The sequence below is a fragment of the Choloepus didactylus genome, chromosome 11, assembly GCF_015220235.1.
Source record: "Choloepus didactylus isolate mChoDid1 chromosome 11, mChoDid1.pri, whole genome shotgun sequence".
NCBI lineage: Eukaryota > Metazoa > Chordata > Mammalia > Pilosa > Megalonychidae > Choloepus > Choloepus didactylus.
In genome coordinates, this window is record NC_051317.1 from 43,473,987 (window position 1) to 43,494,584 (window position 20,598).

The 20,598-nt window shown below is 39.1% G+C and overlaps 1 pseudogene; it reads right to left on the minus strand.

Moving 5' to 3' along the window:
- The window catches only part of LOC119505997, an 82,892-nt pseudogene that overhangs the window by 62,116 nt on the left and 178 nt on the right, over positions 1–20,598 (minus strand).

Here is a 20,598-nt window from a genome sequence, read left to right on the forward strand (position 1 = left end):
CATTTCCTATTGCTTTCCTCCACCTAAAAATGTGTGTATACTACTCCCCTGTATTCATTTCACTGTGCATTGTGGGTAAAAAGGGTTTTTGATTTATTTACTGAACTAAGTTAGGCATGAATCTGTTTTCTCTTTGATTTTTTCATTTCTACATGAATATTTACAGTAAACTGAGCAAAATGCCCTCTACAGCTTTTGACTGTGTACACTGAATGTTAAACTCACTTAGAAATCAAGAATAATGATAATTTTATTCAGGAGAGGTTCTGGGGTAGTTTCAAAAACACTTATACTTCCTTAAACTTTATAATCATCAGGTATGAGTCTAGGAAAAAACCTCACCTAAACTAAAAAACAAACAAACAAACAAACAAATCAAAAACAAACAAACAAAACAAACCAGAAATAAAGAAAAAAGAAATAAAACCAGAAGTTCTTGAAAGAACTTTGACAGTTTTGCTATATTAATGACATATAGACAGCAATTAGCTTTGAAATTCAAAGCTACTTAATTTCATCCTCAAAGAGGTGTGTAAAAGCCTCTTGCCTAGGGCAAAAATAGCAGAGAAAGAAATCCTTCAAAGTACCATCTTCAGCTGGTTTTTGAAGCACTAATGACAAGTTGGCATTGCTTTTAGATTTGAAGTTCACAGTCACTCAATCCCTGCTCAGTGGTAAAGGATTGGAGAAAATATGTGAAAAAATGAGTAAAAGTATAAAAGCTTTTTATTTAGGTCATACAAAAATGTTAATGTTACCTATGCTTATCAGTCAACTTGAAATTTTAACCTATTTCTTTCTGCATCTGTGGACAAAAACATGAAGAACCACATAGAGACAACAGAGTAATTTGAACCTATACCTATAGATTCACTTAAATTTCCCTTTTCCCTCATTTTCCTGGCTCCCTCTCCCCAGAGGAAGGGCTAAAGAGAAATGCCAATGCAGAAATCGTATAGTTTTCAAGTTTTCTGGAGGCAGAGACTTAAGCTCCAAGTTAATTGGAATTTCTCATGAAATTTTACAATACAAATGCATGATTAATTTATTTTGTTTTATAGTCTGACCGAATTACCTAACTTCTGACTTTAAGGGATTAAAAAATTGTGCCAGTGTTGGTTCTCTGAAAGTGGAGAAGGAAAGAGAAATTTTTTAATTTTTTTAGAGAACAAAGGTACAACAATAAAACTCAGAAGGGACTATGAATGAACATACAGGGTGTTTGGGTGATATCCTGTTGTTAGAACTCAGGAAAGCTGAAGGAACAATTGACAGGTTTCTACATGCTGTGTTTTGACCCTCCTCAGTAGATGTGTTGATCTAATGAGAGCCTTTTCTGTCTTTGTGTTCTGGGCTAAAAGAACATTTTCTTGGTTCTGAAACATAATATTTGTTCCTGTGAATTGTATTCATATTTATTTACTTTTATTCCACTGTGCGAAATGCTGCTTAAGTCCAGGAAGTATATCTTCTAATTTTTTTCTTATGCTCAGTTCCTCACACAGCCCAGGGCATGGTAGGGGGCACCTTGACTATGTGTGTGTGTTGCTCAACGGGTGTGGTGAGACCAGGGATTCTTTGGGATGATTAAATGAGTGACAATCTAAAAAAGTTGTTCTTTATTCAATGCATACTTTGTACTCTTATGATACACAAAGGACCTCCAAGATAACTTTCTTGGTTCCAAAACTATGCTGTGCGCTGTGATAGTTCATTTATGAAGCTGTGTTATTTACATAAAATGAAGATAATAGGCAAAGTATTCATTGTCCATTTTGAACTAATAATTTCTATCTTATTCCTTATGATGGAAGCATAGAAATTTAATATCTCAAAATATTTAAATATATAATTTTATAACCATAGATTAATCATGTTTTAAACATTACAAGTTGATTTTTATGATTAGAAATCTTACATGTTGGAAGATATGTCTGTCTCCTATCCTGCACTTATCAATAATCTTCTGATACTATATTCTGACTGGTTAGGAATGTCATGATCAACTCTATTTTTTAAATTGCTTAATTCAGCTTATCATAATTATTTTCATTTAAAAGACAGAGAAAATCTGTAATTACAACTTTTCTGTTATTGCTGTACTTTTAGTGTTGTTAATAATGCAAGAGCTCAATATATATGCAAAAAAAATGCCTAAATCATCCTAGAAAATTCCATGAATGATTTTAACATAATTCATGGAGTTTTCCATATCTTTAATTATTTCTAAACATAATTTAGTAAATAGTCTAGATGAATTCCTATGAAGTAAAATCTGTGCTTAGAACAATTATGGTCATACAATGCACGAGACGGAAAGAGATAAAATGTCCACTTTACTCTGATAAAGCTGTTTAGAGAAAGATGTTTTGGATCTACATCCAAACACAATTTTGGTTGTTAATGCTTAACTATTGAATTTGACAGACATCCTGGCTCAGTTATTGGCAAACTAGACAATCTGAAAATTTCCTTTGGGAGATGGATGCATCCTTGCTGCAGGGAGGTCAACTTGGGAAGAGAATCCAGAAGAAGCATGCTGAAAGCCTTCTCCCCAAATGCAATCAGATACCACTCCTCAAATATAGCAGAGTGTAGGAGGCTGAGCAAGGCTGGAAAGGTTCTCCCTATAGTATATATATATTTTTTATGCTGTTCATACTATGAGTTAGGGTGGATGTTCTCTCTCACTATAGATAACTGTGGAGAAGGGATGTGGGCTTTTCAACAGTTAATAAGTTTACACCTTTCAGCAACCTGATTTTTATGAAATTGTGCACCTTTCACACATTACAAAGCTAATTGCCTTCACTAACTATTTAATTGAAAATTTCTTTACCCCCTGCTTTTATTCTTTCCTATTTTTCTTTTTCTTTGTGATCATAAACTTGAAGTGATATTTATGGTCTTTTGCAGTAATTTTAGCACTCTTGACCATGTCTTAGTCATACCTCTACAGTCATTTTAAGGACATTCATTACTATAAAGTCTAGTCTACAAGACCAATCCATAAGCAAAAGTTTAGTTTGGTAGCAAATAGTGAAAATACTTTTAAAATTTGAAGATGCCCAAAGAATATGTCCTACTGGAGAGGAGCTTGCTTTGCAACTTTAACCATAAAATATGTTGTGAATTATAGGAGTACATAAAAGGGGATGGGGAGAACTCTCTGACATTAACAAAAGAGTGATGATGTAGCACACAGAATTTTTTGTAGAAGTGAAAATGTGAAAAAAACTGCATGAATTCAGAATCTAAATTTTAATGATAGTTCAAGGTAGGCTAAAAATTCAGTTTGAAAAAGTGACAAGCAAATACATTGATCTCAAAATAAAAGTTATAATTGGTAAATAACATTGAAAAAATAAGTAACACCAATTTTTACAATGTCAAGATTTGTGCTGGCATTTCTGCTACTAATATGAAAGATGCTTAAATGCATAATGAAGTAGGTAGAAAAACTGTTGCAGTTATAATTATGTAGCTTGTTATATTTTTAATGTGGAAGTAAAGACATAGCCCTATCCAAGATGGAATGCATATTGTTTGAAAAAATTAAAATGCTGATATATGGAGTATTGACTGATACTTTGGTTTGGGACTGCTGTATTGGGAGATTATCAGAAGAAGTCATTGAATTTTATCATTCAGCATATCAATGGTTTCATACATATCAATTTTTGTCTCATTAAAAATTCAATTTTGCTTTTCACCAAAATCACAAAAGAAAAAATAGGTAAGTGGGACTTCATCAAAATTAAAAACTTATGTGTGCCAAAGGACTTCAGCATGAAAGTAGAAAGACAATCTACAAAATGGGAGAAAATATTTGGAAACCACATATCTGATAACAATTTAATATCCATAATATATAAAGAAACCCTACAACTCAACCACAAAAAGACAAAAACCCAATTAAAAATGGGCAAAAGACTTGAACAGACATTTCTCCAAAGAAGAGGTATGAGGGACCAATAAGTATAGGAAAAGATACTCAATATTATTGGCCATTATGGAAATGCAAATCAAAACCATGAGATACCATTTCACACCCACTAGACGGCTACTATTAAAAAAAAAAAAGAAAAGAACAAGTGTTGGAAAGAGTATGGGAGAAATAGGAACACTGCTTCGTTGATAGTGGGAATGTAAAATGGAGCAGCAACTATGGAAGACAGTTTGGTGATTCCTCAGAAAACCAAGTATAGAAGTACCGTCTGAGCAATCCGACTTCTAGGTTTATACCCAAAATAATTAAAAATAAGGACTTGAACAGATATTTGCACACTAATGTTCATAATTGTATTATTTACACTTGCCAAAAGATGGAAGCAATCCAAGTGACCATCAACAGATGACTGGATAAACAAAATGTGGTATATACACAAGATGGAATACTAAGTAGCAGTAAGAAGGAATGAAGTTCTGATATATGAGACAATGTGGATATAACTTGAATACATCCTGTTAAGTGAAATAAGCCATATGCAAAAAGACAAATATTGTAAGATCTCACTGATATGAAATAATTAGGGTAAGCAAATTTGTATAGTTTGAAAGTAGAATAAAGATTAGCAGGGGCCCGGGCAGGGGATAGGGAATGGGGAGTTAATACTTAATTGGTACATAATTTCTGCTTGAGAGGTTGAAAAACTTTTGGTCATGGATAGTGGTGATGGAAGGACAACATTTTAAATGTAATTAACATCATGGAGTTATATATTTGAATGTGGTTAAAGGGGGAAATTTTAGATTGTATATATGTTACTAGAATAATTTTTTAAATAGTACTTTAAACACAAACAGTGGACCCTAATGTAAACTATGGACCACAGTTAATATTATAATTATAATAATAGTGTTCCATTTACTGTAACAAAATTATTACATTCATCCAAAATGTTAGTAATATGGAAAACTGCGTGTGTAAAGAGGTTGGTATAAGGGAACTCTGTATTTTCTGCATGATTTTTATGTAAATCCACAACTTCTCTAATTAAAAAAAATCAGTTTTTACAAATCAAGTGATTGACTAAGTTGGGAAAAGTTAGTATTGCTTTAGCACAATGTACTAAGTGCAATGTCATGTGTTCAACTATAGTCTGTGGCTCCAACTCCACTGTTCATTCCAGGATTCCAGACCGGTGATTAAAAGCAGATACTGACCCTGAAAATATAACAAGTTGACTATGGAAGAAACTGAATGCTATGTTTTAGAAAATATGCCAGTGTCAGAATATATTGAGGAATTGTTTTAGGGCCACAATAAAAGTTCTCACCACCGTGGATAGGAGTGGATTGTGATTCTTCATTGGTCAGCATTATTTTCTGTCATCTGAAGAAAGCTTAATAATGGACTAATAAATGAGGAATAGATAAAGGGAACCTACATGAGGATAGGGAAATCATTATCTACTTCTCCCTCTACCCTTAACTTTCTAGTTTTTCTCCCCTGTAATAGTTTTCAAGGGCTACTATAACAAGTTACAAAAAACTAGGTGGCTCAAAAGGAAAAAGATTACATGCTTTCACAATTTTGGAGGCCATAAATCTGAAATCAAGGTGTCGGTAAACCATTCTCTTTCTGGTGGCTGCTGGAAATCCTTGACATTTCCAAGCTTATACATGCAGCACTCCGGTCTCCGCCTCCCCCATCATACGGTGTCCTCCCTGTATGTTGGTGTCTACATTTCCCTCTTATGAGAATACCAGTCATTGGATTAGGGTCCATTCCAATCCAGTGTGATCTCATATTAACTTGATTATATCTGCAAAGGCACTATTTCCAAATAAGGTCACATTCACGGGTTCCAGTTTGACATGAATTTTGGGGGGACTCTATTCAACCCAATACATCGCCCATACTGTCTTTTTGACTAGGAGGAAAGGGAACGTGATGTAAAATCATAGGCACTTGGTTTACTTACACTGGACATAACTATCAGCAGGAGACAAAATAGGCAGAGAGCAGGAAGAGGGTCTATGTGGGAAACTAGGATCTGTAAATGCCACTAACTGACCACCCCAGATCTTCTGCATAAGGTCTCCTGTATTCTACTCAAAGCCTAAACACTTCTCCAGATCTTCCATTAAGATGGAGCTATTGAGGTTCACTCTGCTTAAAGTAATCATTTACTTCTTTTTCATAAGTTTTTATTCATGCATGAGGCCACTTTGGGAGTTTGTTGTAATTGAAGCAACTGGATTTAGTGATGGCCATTTTGATTCAGCCAGACACTCTGCTCTACTTGGTTACCTCCAAAATGCACTCAGTTCAATCTTGTTTTTTTTTAAAAAAAAGGAAAAAAATTAAAATGCTATAGCTATTTCCTCCTTTTCTTGCTTGTTTCCTTCAATGTTTTGCTAAATGACATATGAAATATGTTCCTCTGGATTCACTGACTTCACATATTTTAATTCTGTAATTAAAAATGAAATGTATAACCTATATTTTCCTTATCAATGACATAATACTTTTCATTTATTGGTCAACTCCCTCTCCCCCACTGCATCATTTAAAGTGTAGTCAAAATCTGTTGGACTCAGAAAGAGGAGACTTATATCAGGTTGGGTCAAGATGAGGAAGCTTCCCATGGACATGAACATGCAGATAAAATAAGGTATGGGTATAACCTCAGAAGGAAACTTTGTACAGGTTTTGGCTAGAGAAGTAATATTTTAACTGCCTTTTGTGGTGTATACCTTATCCTTAATCATAATATTTTAGTACAATGTTATTAAAAGTATTATTTAATTTCAGTTGTGTTGTGAAAAAATTTTAAAAGGAAAAATGATTGGTTTGGAGAGAACTGGTAGAAAGAACTGTATCTTTTCTTCTGATGTCACAATTTCAGTGTGGCAGCAGATGACACTAAAATCAGAGGCTGAGAAATCTGTGTTAAGTAAAATGGAAGTGTTGGGAAGGGCAGTACATCATGGGCATGGATGCTTGGGCAGGGCAAGAAGGTTTGAGCAGCAGATAGTGAGAGAACTGTTTCAAAATATTCATGAAACAATCTGCTAGGAAACTGGAACTGGGAAAAATTAGAAAATGGAGGCTACTAATTTGGAAAAATCAGAGTGGTAGGAAGGTGCCATAACATTTTTTATATAAAGACAAAACAGGACTTTAATTTTTGACAGAAGGTGATGGGAATTGAGATTTGGAATTGATATGAGATATGATTGGAAGGACAATTTACTTAGCATTGGTATGAGACAGCAAAAAAGTATGTGAGAGCTACATTCTGGAGGGCCTTGAAGGGAATCTAATGAGACTGGCTGTCATCATGCAGATAAGATGAAAAATGTTGCATTTTCTGTAAGACAGAAGATAGATGCTCTAAGATGGATCTAATTAAGCATTTATATGCAGGCTGTAGAGGTATAGTAGGTACAGAAAGTAGGAAGCTGGAGCCAATATTGGCACTTCCAAAATGCTGATATTATGGTTCAACCTATAAAAAGTGTGCTGAATATCCATTAGACTCCACTGAATCTTAAATATTAATCATGAATTATCTGAATGCCAGGTGATCCCAGTACAGTGTAAAAAGAAATCCTTTGCTTAATATAATGAATAATTGGTTTTAGAGTGCTGCCATGTGGCTAGGTGCCATTGTTTAGATAAGCATTAATTTCTTTACTATTCAAGAAATATTAAGTGTCTATGATTAGCCATATACTGTGCTAGTAAAAGGGTGACAATTGAATGGTATTGACAATATAATGGTGTTGTGCAAGTAGAAGCAATATATCTGTTTTTTCCATGAGAATTAACTGTGATGTTTCTAGCAATAAACAAGACAGAATTATTATGTATAAATTTTCCTACTGAAACACATAGACATGCTGAACAAAACATAACAGTTAAAAAATACATACCGGTTCAGCTCTACATGTAAAAGTGTGTGACAGCACCTGAGATGGCAGAATAAAATCTATGGACTTTACTCTGAGAAGAGTGAGTAGACATATTTTTACCTATTCATTCCGCTAAGCAAACTAAAAGTCCTTGGGCATTATAAATAAAGCAAACATAAAAAGATTCTGGGAAATGGAGAGGAGAAAGACAGGCTAGTGACCTTAGAGCTGAGGAAAAATGTAGTGGTGAGTTCCCTGGGATTTCTTCTTGCTTCATATATCCTGGACTTGGAACTGAAGAAGTCAGCAACCCAAGAAAACCAAAAGGCACAGAGAAGAAGAGTCCCTGCAAAAGGCTGCTCTCGCCTGCCAAAGAATTAGAAAAAGGGAAGCATCTCAAGACAGAAGACTTTCAGACAATAAGCATTCTACTAAAGATGACCGTGACAGAAATGTGTGCCTCATTCTCACCTCAGTTTGCAAAGACTGAGTGAAGAGCCTAGACTTCCACCTTCACCAGGCTGTAATGAGGAGCCCCCTATCTCCATCCTCACCCTCACCCTCAACCCCTGCTGTGGTGGTATAAGCAAGGCTGAAGAGGAAGCCCAGATTTTATTGCAGTTGGGCAATATCTACCCCTCACCATGGTACTAGTGGAGACCATGTGGGGGGCATGAATTTCCAGCTCCACCTAGCAGTAATGAGGCACCTTTCCTTCTCCTGACTGGGGTAGTTTCAGAGGAGTCTTTCTGGACAGTCAGGACTTTCATGACAGCCTAACAGTAACAAGGTAAGCCCTTACCCAGGTGGAGTCAATGGAGGCCATCTTGGGAGTCGTAATGAGGATGTGAGGCACTCCATCCACTTCAAGCCAGTGGAAGCCAATGGGGAAATGGTACACCTACTCACACACAGCAGTGTTGAGGAGCTCCCCCATCAGACCTCAAGGGAGGCCAAGTGGTAAATTTGGACTTCTACCTGTTAATGAGAGTGATAATATGGCACCCTCTACTCCCCTGTCAGAGTAGTGTCAGAGGAAACAAAATGAAAAGATTTAAATTAGATCCAGAATCTCACAACTGAATTCATAAACTAAGTTTTGATTTAAAAAAAAACCAACCATAACTCTGTATTTTATGAAAGATTTTTCTGTAAACTTACAATTTCCCTAATAAAAAAATCACAAGTCATACTAATAAATGGGAATATCTGAAATTGAATGAAAAAAAAAAAAGCAAAACAGATCGCAACACTAAGATGACAGAGATGTTGGATTATCTGGTAAAGATTTTAAAGCAGTCATCATAAAAATTATTCAGCAAGCAATTATGAACTCACTTGAAACAAAGGAAAAAGATAGAAAATCTCAGAAAATAAATAGAAAGTCTCAGCAAAGAAATAGAAGATTTAATCATAAGGACACTTTAAGAAATGAAAATATAATAAATCATATTAAAAACTCAATGGATGGGGATAACAGCAGAACGGAGGAGACAGAAGAAAGAGTCAGTGAATTTGAAGAGAGAACAATAGAACTTAAACAAGCTGAAAAAGAGAAAATAGTCTGAAAATAAAATAAACAATGTCTCAGAAAATTGTAGAACAAGTGCAAAAATTGAACATTCATGTCACTGGGAGAGGGGAAAGAGGATGGGCTGAAAAGGTACTCAAGAATTAATGACTAAAAGTTTCCCAAATTTGGCAAAAAGACATAAATAAACCCAAATATTTAAGAAGCTAAGCATACCACAGATAGGATAAATGCCAAAATATCCACATCAAGATGCATTCATTGACAAAATTTGAAAACTAAGACAGAGAAAAAAATCTTGAAAGTGGCAAGAGAGAATGGGCATCTTACCTATAGGTAGGAAAACATTATGGATAACAGAATATTTCATATCAGAATCCTTAGTCACCCATAGGAAGAGGCACATTTTTCATGTGTTGAAAGAAAACAAATTGTCAACCCAGAATCCTATATCCAGCAGAACTGTGCTTCAGGAATGAAGAGAAAACTAGGACAATTTGGCACCAGCAGACCTACCCTAAGAGAATGAAAGTTCTATGACTGAAAAAGACATGATAAAAGGAGGAATCTAGGAATATCAGTTAGAAAGGATGAACACAGTAAGCAAAAATATGAGTAATTACAATAAAGTTTCCTTCTTTCGAATTTTCTAAATTATGTTTGACAGCTGAAACAAACATTTTGGCATTTTCTGATGTGGTTCTAAATGTTTGCAGAGGATGCATTTTGGATAATTATGTGATAAATTGGGGAGAGCAAAGGTACATAAATGGAAGTATATATTTCACTCTATCTGGTAAAATGATGGCATCATTAGTTTGTGATAAGATATGTATATAAAATTGTTTTAGTTTCCTTGGTTCCTCAAGCAAATAGCTTGCAATGGGTTGGCTTTTAAACAATGGGAATTTTATTTCTCATGACCTTAAGGTTAGGAAAAAAAGTCCAAACAAAGGTGTCACCAAAGTAATGCTTTCTCCCTGAAGACTGAGGCCCTCTGGGGCTGGCTGCAGGTGACCCTTGGTCCTGGGCTCCTCTGTTACATGGCAATGCACATAGTGGCCTCTCCTGGTCACTCAGTTTTCTTCCAGTCTCCATTGAATTTCAGCTTCTTGCTTTCCAAAACTTTCTGTCTGAATTTTATTCTGCCTATAAAGGACTCAGTAATAATATTAAGACTAATTCTGATGGGTTGGACCATACCTTAACTGAAATAAACTCATCAAAACTTCCCACTTACAATGGACTCACACTCATAGTAATGGATAAAGTTTAAGAACATGTTTTTTTTCTGGGGTACATACAGAACCATCACAGTAATGTAATACCTAGAGAAACCACTAAAAAGATATATGAAGAAATAAACTCTAAAACACTATATATCTATCTACCACAAAATGGAATTTGAAAAAATGTCCTTGTATCCCACAGGAAAGCAGGAAAAAGAGCAGATAAATGAAATATAGAGAGAACACACACACACAAAATAAAAAAATAAAAATGGGAGACATAAGTCCTAACATTTCAATAATTACATTAAATGTAAGGTACAAATAGAAATTGTCAGAGTGGATTAAAAACAAAAAAAAAATATGACCCAACTATATGTTTTCTATAGGAAACTCACTTCATAGATAATAATATTGGCACATTGAAAGTACAAGGATAGAAAAATATGTATCATTCAAACAATTATCAAAAGAAGAGAGGAGTATCAATATTGGTATCAGATGAAACAGGTTTCGGAGGAAAAAAAGACAGGAACATTACACGATGATGAAAGAGTCAATCCAGCAAGAAGAATTAGTCATCCTAAGTGGGCATGCACCAAACAACATAGTTTCAAAACTGTGACTACAGCAGCATTGAGGGGAAAATTTACAGCACGAAAGACTCAGGTCAGAAAAGAGGAAAAGTCTCAAATCAATAATATAAGCTCCTACCTCAAGAAACAAGAAAAAGTTGATGAAAGGTAACCCAAAAGAAGCAGAAGGAAGGAAATAATATGTATAAGAGCAGAAAGCACTGAAAATGGAAACAAAAACAACAGAAAATATCAATGAAACTAAAAGTTGTTAATCTTGAAAGGATAAAACTCACAAACCTGTAGTGAGGTTGACAAAGTAAAAAAGCATGAAGGCATATATTGTCAATATTAAGAATGAATCTTGGAATATCACCACAGGCAGGAAAGACTTCAAAAGATAGAAGGGAATTCCATGAACAATGCAACACACAAAAACCTGACAACTTAGATGAAACGGAAAAATCCCTTTAAAAAAAAAGCCTATCACAACTAACGCAATGTGAAATAGGTAATTTGAGTAGCTTTGTAACTACTATGGAAATTGTATTTATAGTTAAAAACCTACTATCAAATCTCTGGGGCTGCAAGGGTTTCAGTGAAGAATTTGTCTAAACTTTTAAAGAATTAATAATTCTAAACAAATAGGAGAGAAAAGAACACTTCCCAGTTTGTTTGATGAAGCTAGTATAACCTAGATACCAAAAAACAGACAATGACAGCACAAAAAAAAAGAAAATTAGATAAAAATATCTCTCATAAATATAGAAAATTGTCCTTAAAATATTAGCAAAGAGAATTCAGCCATATATTAAAAGAATTGTAAAACATGGCCAAGTGGAGTTTATTCCAGGAAGGCAACTCTGGTTCAATATTTGAAAATCAATCATGAAACATAGCAAATTAATTAGATAAGAAGAAAAATTATATGATCATAGCAATTGTTGCAGAAAAACTACATGATAATATTCAGTCCTCATTCATCATAAGGCTTACTGTCAGAAAAAGAGGCATAGAAGGGAGCCTCCTCAATTAGATAAAAAGCATCTACAAAAAAATCTATACATATCATATTACTTAATTGTGGAAGACTGAAAGCTTCTCGCCTAAGATCTGGAACAAAGCAAGGATCTCTGCACTCACCACTATTATTTAAGATATTGCTGGAAGTTATAACAAGGGCAATAAAGCAAGAATAGGAAATACAGCTATACAGATCAGAAAGGAAGAGGTATAACTGTCCCTCTTTCCAGATGACATGATTATCTATGTAGAATATTTCAAGAAATCTACCAAATACCTCACAAAACACCTACAACTAAGAAGTGATTTCAGCAAGTTCACAAGATACAAGATATATATTCAAACAACACATAAATAAGTCTGGCGTCTTTCACTTATACCGTAAGTCCAAAAAATATTACACCACTTCACCTATAATTTTATTCTTCTCATGTTTTTGTATTACTATTGTCACTTTACTCCCTACATGAAAAATACCACAACTATTATTTATTGTTATTTTTAACTTAAAAAACCAATTGTAAGGATTTTTAAATAAATCAAGTATTTCATATTTATGCAAATATTTACCTCTTTTGCTGCTCTTTGACATTATTCTCCATTATTCTAAATATTGCCTTCACATTTACTTTTTTTCTTCCAACATTTTATTATGAAAAATTCAAACATACAGAAAAGTAGATAACTACAATGAACACCCATGTAGCCACCATACCAATTGTGCAATTAACATTTTACTATTCTTTCCTTAAAGCAAGTATATTCAGATATATTCACATGTGATACAATCTATCCAAAGTGTACAATCAGTGGTTTTTAGTATAACACAGTTGGGCATTCATTATCACAATTAATTTTAGAACATTTTCATTACTCCAAAAAGGAAAATCCCATACTCTTTAGAAGCCACCTCTCAAGCCTTCTATCCTTCCTCAGCCCTATGTAATCACTAATCTATTCCATCTCTATACATTTATTTATATTTACATTTAATATACATGGAATCATAATGTGTAGTATTTTATGTCTGATTGCTTTCACTTAGCATAATGTTTTTTAATTATTGTAATTATTTTTAATTAGAGAAGTTATATGTTCACAGAAAAGTCATGTAAAAAATACCATGTTCCCATATATGCCCCTACTGTCAACACTATGCATTAGTGTGATACTTTTGTTACAAATGCTGAAAGAATATTAAACTATTACTGTTAACTATAGTCCATCATTTTCATTAGTTGTATTTTTCCCATCTACCACTATTTGAGTTTGCTAATGCTGCTGGAATGCAAAACACCAGAGATGGATTGGCTTTTATTAAAGGGATTTTATTTGGTTACACAGTTACAGTCTTAAGGCTATAAAGTGTCCAAGGTAACACATCAGCAATTGGGTACCTTCTCTGGAGGATGGCCAATGATGTTCGGAAAACCTCGGTTAGCTGGGAAGGCACGTGGCTGGCTTCTGCTCCAAGGTTCTGGTTTCAAAATGGCTTTCTCCCAGGATGCTCCTCTCTAGGCTGCAGTTCCTCAAAAATGTCACTCTTAGTTGCACTTAGGGTATTTGTCCTCTGTGAGCTTCTCCGGATCAAGGGTCTGCTTTCAATGGCCATCTTCAAACTGCAGTTCCTCTCTCAGCTTCTGGGCATTCTTCAGAGTGTCCCTCTTGGCTGTAGCAGCTTGCTCCTTCTGTCTGATCTTATACAGTGCTCCAGTAATTTAATTCAGACTGACCCTGAATGGGCTGGCCAGCACCTCTATGGAAATTATCCAATCAGAGTCATCACCCACAGTTGGGTGGGGTGCATCTCCATGGAAACACTCAAAGAATTACAATCTAATTAACACTGATAGGTCTGCCCACACAAGATTACATCAAAGATAATGGCATTTGGGGGACATAATACATTCAAACTGGCACAACCACCATATTATTAACACCTTGTAATAGCATCATACATTTATTATAATTTATGAAAGAACATTCTTATATTTGTATTAATAACTATGCTCTATCATCCACAACACGGGTCACTATGTTATACAGTCCCAAGTTTTGTCTTCTAACTTTCCTTCTAGTAACATACACAATCTAAAACTTCCCCTTTCAACCACCTTCACAATCATTACTAGTGATAATATATATACTCATAATTATGTTCTATCATCACCATTATCAACCTAAATAGAAATTATGCATGTATTAAGTATCAGCTCCCATTCTACCCCCAACTCTATCTCCTGGTAATCTATGTTTCAGATACTGACTCTATGTGTCTGCTTATTATAATTAGCTCATATCAGAGAGATCATATAATATTTGTCCTTTTGTCTGTGGCTTATTTCACTCAACATGATGTCCCCAAGGTTCATCCATGTTGTCACATGCATTGGAATTTCAGTCCTTCCTACAGCTGAATAAGAATGAGGAACAAACTGTCTTCCACAGTGAGTGGCTGCACCATTTTACATTCCCACCAGCAATGAATGAGTGTTCCTGTTTCTCCACATCCTCTCCAACAATTGTAGCTTTCTGTTATTTCTAATAGGTGCAAAATGATATCTCAGTGTAGTTTTGAATTCATGTGCTTTTTAGCCATTTGGATTTCCTCTTCAGAAAAAAATGTCTATTTGAGTCTTTTGCCTATTTGGCAATTGAGTTTGTCTTTTTATTGTTGAGTTGTAGGATTTCTTTATATATTCTTTACATTAAACCTTTTTCAGATATATGATTTCCATATATTTTCTTCCATTGAGTAGTTACCTTTTCACTTTCTTGACACAGTCCTTTAAAGCAAAAGCTTTTTTTTTTTTTAATTTTGGGAAGGTCCCATTTACCTATATGTACTTTTGTGGCTGGTGCTTTGGGTGTAAAGTCTAAGAAACTATTGCCTACCCAGAGATCTTGAAGATGCTTCCCTACATTTTCTTCTAGGAGGTTTGATTATTAAAGCTGCCCTGCCTCCCTAACCACTCAGAGACACACCCCACATTCAGGACAGACAGCACCAACAACACACCCAAACTTAGTGCACCAATTGAACCCCACAAGAATCAGATCCCCCCACACCACAAAGACAAAGTTGGGGAGAACTGACTTGAGGGGACTAGGTCGTGGATGCCATCTGCTGGTTAGAGAAAGTGTACGCCACCAAGCTGTGGACCTGAGATTGGTATTTTTCATGTCCTGAAAGAACCCTATCAAGTAAAGCAAATGCCAAGAGGCCAAAAACAACAGAAAATTTTAAAGCATATGATAAAACCAGATGATATGGAGAACCCAAACCCAAACACCGAAATCAAAAGATCAGAAGAGATACAGTACTTGGCTCAATTAATCAAAGAACTAAAGATAAACAATGAGAGCATGGCACAGTATATAAAGGACATGAAGAAGAGAATGACACAGGATATAAAGGACATAAAGAAGACCATAGAAGAGCATAAAGAAGAAATTGCAAGAGTAAATAAAAAAATAGATGATCTTATGGAAGTATAAGAAACTATTGGCCAAATTAAAAAGATTCTGGATACTCATAGTACAAGATTAGAGGAAGGAAGCATTAAATTGAGGTCACACCCTAACCAAAGGTATCACTCACAGTTGGGTGGGTCACATTTCCATGGGAACAACATAATCCAAAGTTTCCAACTTAATCAACACTAAAACATCCACCACCACAAGATTGCATCAAAGAGCATGGCTGTTCCTGGAGAACATAATATATACAAACCAGTACATTTATTGAGAGTTTTGTGACCCAACATGTGGTCTCTCCTGGAGAATGATCTGTGATCACTTGAGACAACTGTTCTCTGTTCTGCTGTTTTGGGGTGCAATGATCTGTATATGTCTGCTAGATCTAGTTAACTTATCATATTATTCATGTTCTCTGTTTCCTTATTGATCCTCTATGTGTTCTGTCTATTGATGAGGGTGGTGTATGGAAATATTCACCCATTATTGTAGAGGTGTCTATTTCTCACTTCAATTTTGCCAATGTTTGCCTCACATATATTGGGACACCATGATTAGGTCCATAAATATTTGGGATTGTTATATCTTCTTTGTGGATTGCCCCTTTTATGAAAATATAGTGTCCTTCTTTGTCTTTTATAACAATTTGCATGTAAAGTCTGTTTTGTCTGATATTGGTATAGCTACCCTAGCTCTTCTGTAGTATGGTTTTTATGGAATATCTTTTCCAACCTTCTACTTTAAACTTATGTCCTTAGGTTTAAGTTGAGTCTCTTGTGGACTGCATACAGTTGGATCATACTTTTTTATCCATTCTGCTAATCTATGTGTTTGGTGAATTTAATCCATGCGGGATACTGATTACGTGCTTCGACTTGGCGGGCCTGGGCTGGGGGACCTGATCAGCCCCTGGGGAGGGTGGTGGGCACGGGCGACAGCGCCCTCCACAGCCCCCCAGGCCTGGGAAAGTGAGGCCGGAGGCAGGCCCCATTTCCTCACCCAAAATACCACCGTTAGGGGAGGCTTGCCGGAGGGAATCGCCTTTTCCCCACCCCCTTATCTTGCCCACACACCCCCCGTTGCCAGAGCAACTCCCGCCACCACCAGTGCGCATACACTGTTGCCAGACACCGTTGCCAGAGCAACTCCCGCCCCTTTTCAAACAACCTCCGCGCCCGCTTAGAACCAATCCTAACCTCCGCACCCTCTCAGAACCAATCCTAGCCTTTATCCTCTCAGCATTGGCTTGTAACAACCCTCGCCCTCTATGCCAGCCTATATAACCTGTGCTCACCCCTAATAAACGCTCTTGGCTTTACCCCCCTGAATAAAGCCCCTTTTGCCCTTTTGTTCTACCCCTACTGGAGGAAGAGTGTCTTGTCTTTCCCTTCTCGCCGCCCTCCACACCTTGCACGCCACCGCCGGGGACCTGGCCAAGTCCCCCGCCTCGCCCTCGCCTCTGGGAAAGAGCCCCAGCCGCCGGTACCCTCCGAGCAACGCCGAGAGCCGAGGGTTCAGCAACCGGCCGCTCCCCCCCCCGAAGCAGTAGACGCTACCGCAACTGGTGCCCCGTGTGAGGCTGGTCCTCTCCACACAGCGGTCCAGTAAAACCACCCGCTCGCCCGGACGCCTCTCCAACTCCCCTTCTCCTCGCCTGCAAGGTAAGGGCCGCCTCTCCCTCGCCGCTCCACGTCCAGAGCCGCCTCTCCCTTGCCGCTCCGCGCCCGGGCCGCTCCTCCTTTCCTGTACTAACCCGGCTTTTGCCCCCGACTACCTTTCGTCTTCTCTTCCTATGTCCCCCATTCCTCCTGACACTCTTCCTCCAGTCACTCTCCCTCTTCCCCTCCATTACTTTGCTGTAGTCCTTTGTGTCTTTGTTTCTTTGTTTGGCGCCGTGTGCCTCTTTGCAACCGCCCCCCCAGACTGCTCCAAAATGGCGAACTTCCTCCTTCTTCTACTAAGGGGAGGAAGTGCTCTAGTGATGACGTCAGCCCTAAGCCGGGCCGGAAACCGCATGCGCTTTACCCCGCCCTTTCACAGGGCGGAGCTAGTCCGCCATCTTATGCCTTAGGCCCCGCCCTTTCACAGGGCGGAGTTAGTCCGCCATCTTATGCCTTAGACCCCGCCCTTTCACTGGGCGGAGCTAGTCCACCATCTTGTGTCTTAGCCACGCCTACCGCACCGCCATCTTGCGACGCTTGGGGCCTCCCACTTCCGCCTCCCCCTTCGACAAGCTCCCCCTCGGAGCCGCTACTGGCAGTTGCCGCTGCTCCTCCCACCCTGCCGACTAACAACCCCTGGCTGCCTTCTACACCTCAAGGCAACCCTTAGGACAGCGCTGCCCCTACCCCCACTCCCGTGCCAGGCCCTCTGCTTTGAGTGCACCCTGCTAAAAGCCGGCTTAGGAAAATTTGCCCCGCAGTGCGGCTCTGGATCAGCCTAGCTTCAGATCTAGTCACCCTGGCTGTTCATGTATTTGGAGAGCCGCCGGAAAAAATTGTTTGGCCCTTGGACGCAGGCCAAACCCGCCTGCTTATACGTGATAACCCGGACATGCAAATCCTCTTAGAAGGATTTCAGGGGGAATTCAGCTGCCACTATCCTAGCCATCAACTGTTACAGGGGCTCGCCAAGCTTCCCTTCCGCAGCCCCTTCCATCCTTTCCCCTCCTCTGCACCCATCCCGGGTGCCACTACCATCTTCACTGACGCCTCCAAAACCCGTTTCGCCTTCCTCTCTTATTCCCAGGACCACCCGGAACCCCGCCTATTCAGTTATGTCAACCTTCATTCAGTCCAAGTGGGGGAAATTCTGGCAGTGTCATACGTGCTAAACACCCACTGTAACCACCCAGTAAACTTTCACAGACAGCCTCTACACGTATCAGGTCTGCCGAGTCCTCGCGTTTTCCACCTTTTTCCCGGGGAACTCGGCCATTGATAAAGCCCTTTCTGACCTCAGGAGCATCCTGGAGCATCGACAGGATCCTTGGTTCATTAGCCACATTCGTAGTCACTCAGGCCTTCCGGGGCCCCTGGCTAATGGCAATAGTATAGTAGACCAAGCGGTCTCAGCTCAGAATACCCAAGCTATGCTAACCCACACGGCAGCCCCTCCGGGGGATGCTGTTAACCAAGCCAAGTTATTGCATTCCAGGTTTCACTTTTCGGCTACATCGTTACATCATTTATGTGGCCTCCCCCTAGACACCTGTAAACATCTTGTCCGCAATTGCGCAACTTGTGCGCCCTTTGCGCCGCTTGGCCCCCTGCAACCTCAGGGAGTCAACCCACAAGGCCTAAAACCCAATTCTAGATGGCAAATGGACGTAACTCACGTTCCGTCCTTTGGGCGCCTCAAATATGTGCATGTAATAATTGACACCTTCTCGGCCATGTGTTATGCAGTCCCCCTTGCCGGGAAAATGGCCAAACACTGTATCAAGGCCCTAAGACAAGGAATTCTCTTCATGGTAATCCCCTGGGACCTAAAAACAGACAATGGGCCTGCCTATCGCAGTGCCTCCTTTGCAGCCTTTCTTCAGTTATATAACATTACCCATCATTTCGGCATCCCCTATAATCCTCAGGGGCAAGCCATTGTGGAAGCAGTCCATTGCCGCTTAAAAACACAAATTGAAAAAGAAAGGGCAATGCTCCCCCAGGCAACTCCAGGGGACCTTATCATAGCAGCCCTTATTCACCTTAATCTACTTACATTCAATAAGGAAGGGCTTTCGCCCCTACATAAACATTGGGGGCCCTCGTATAGGCCCACCCCAGGCCCCGATGGTTTACTGGAAGGACCCAGAGAATAATGCCTGGAAGGGTCCCTCCCCACTCCTCGCCCAGGGGCGCGGGTTTGCTTGTGTTTTCCCAGATGATGCAGCACAGCCAATCTGGATCCCAGGAAGGGCAATCCGGCCCGCCACCAGCAACCACGCGTCTAACGAGACGAGAACGCCGTCGTCTCCGCAACCTGGTGCACCAGATGACAACAGTACACCTGGGCCTGGACCCCAGTCCAAGTGAATTCCTCCAACTCCAATCTTACCTCCTCTTGTTGGCTTTGCCTCTCCACTTCCTCCCCCCTGTATGAGCCAATTGCCTCCAACCTCTCCTTTTCAGAAAACACAGAGGACAGCCCCTTGGAATGCAATTGGAATACCTCTGCCGTCCCCCTAACCTTTCATTCAGTCTCCTTTACAGGAAAGTGCATCCACCCTCGCTCAAGTAACTCTCCCAACCTCACAGCTTGTGCCAACTACTCATCTCCCAGCAGCTCTGCCAAGTTTCTTATTCCCCACAACTCCTCCCAATGGCTCTGCTCCTCTACAGGACTTACCCCCTGCCTTAATGTGCAAACCCTCAATACAACTAATGAAACTTGCCTCCTAATTGTCCTTATCCCTAGGGTCCTATACCACAGCGAGGAAGATTTCTTCCTCCGCCTGGAAAGAACTGCAGCTCCTGCCCCTCTGCAAAAGCGAGAGCCCATCACCGCCCTCACGATTGCCTCCCTCCTAGGTCTTGCAGGCGCTGGCACCGGAATCGCTGCGCTAGCCAGTCAAGGCTCCGCCCTAACTCACCTCCGGGCGGCTGTTGACGAGGACATTCGTCACCTACAAAACGCTATTTCCCATTTTAAAAATTCTGTTAACTCCCTCTCTGAGGTCGTGCTCCAAAACCGCCGAGGTCTTGACCTTCTTCTCCTCAAAGAAGGAGGCCTTTGCGCCGCCCTAGGAGAAAAATGCTGTGTTTATGCCAATTCCACAGGTCTCGCCGAAGACAGCCTAAAGAAAGTCCGAGAGGGACTAGAACAGCGCAAAAGGGACCGTGAAGCTGCCAACTATTGGTCCCACATCTTTACCTCCCTCCTCCCTTACCTCCTCCCCCTCATA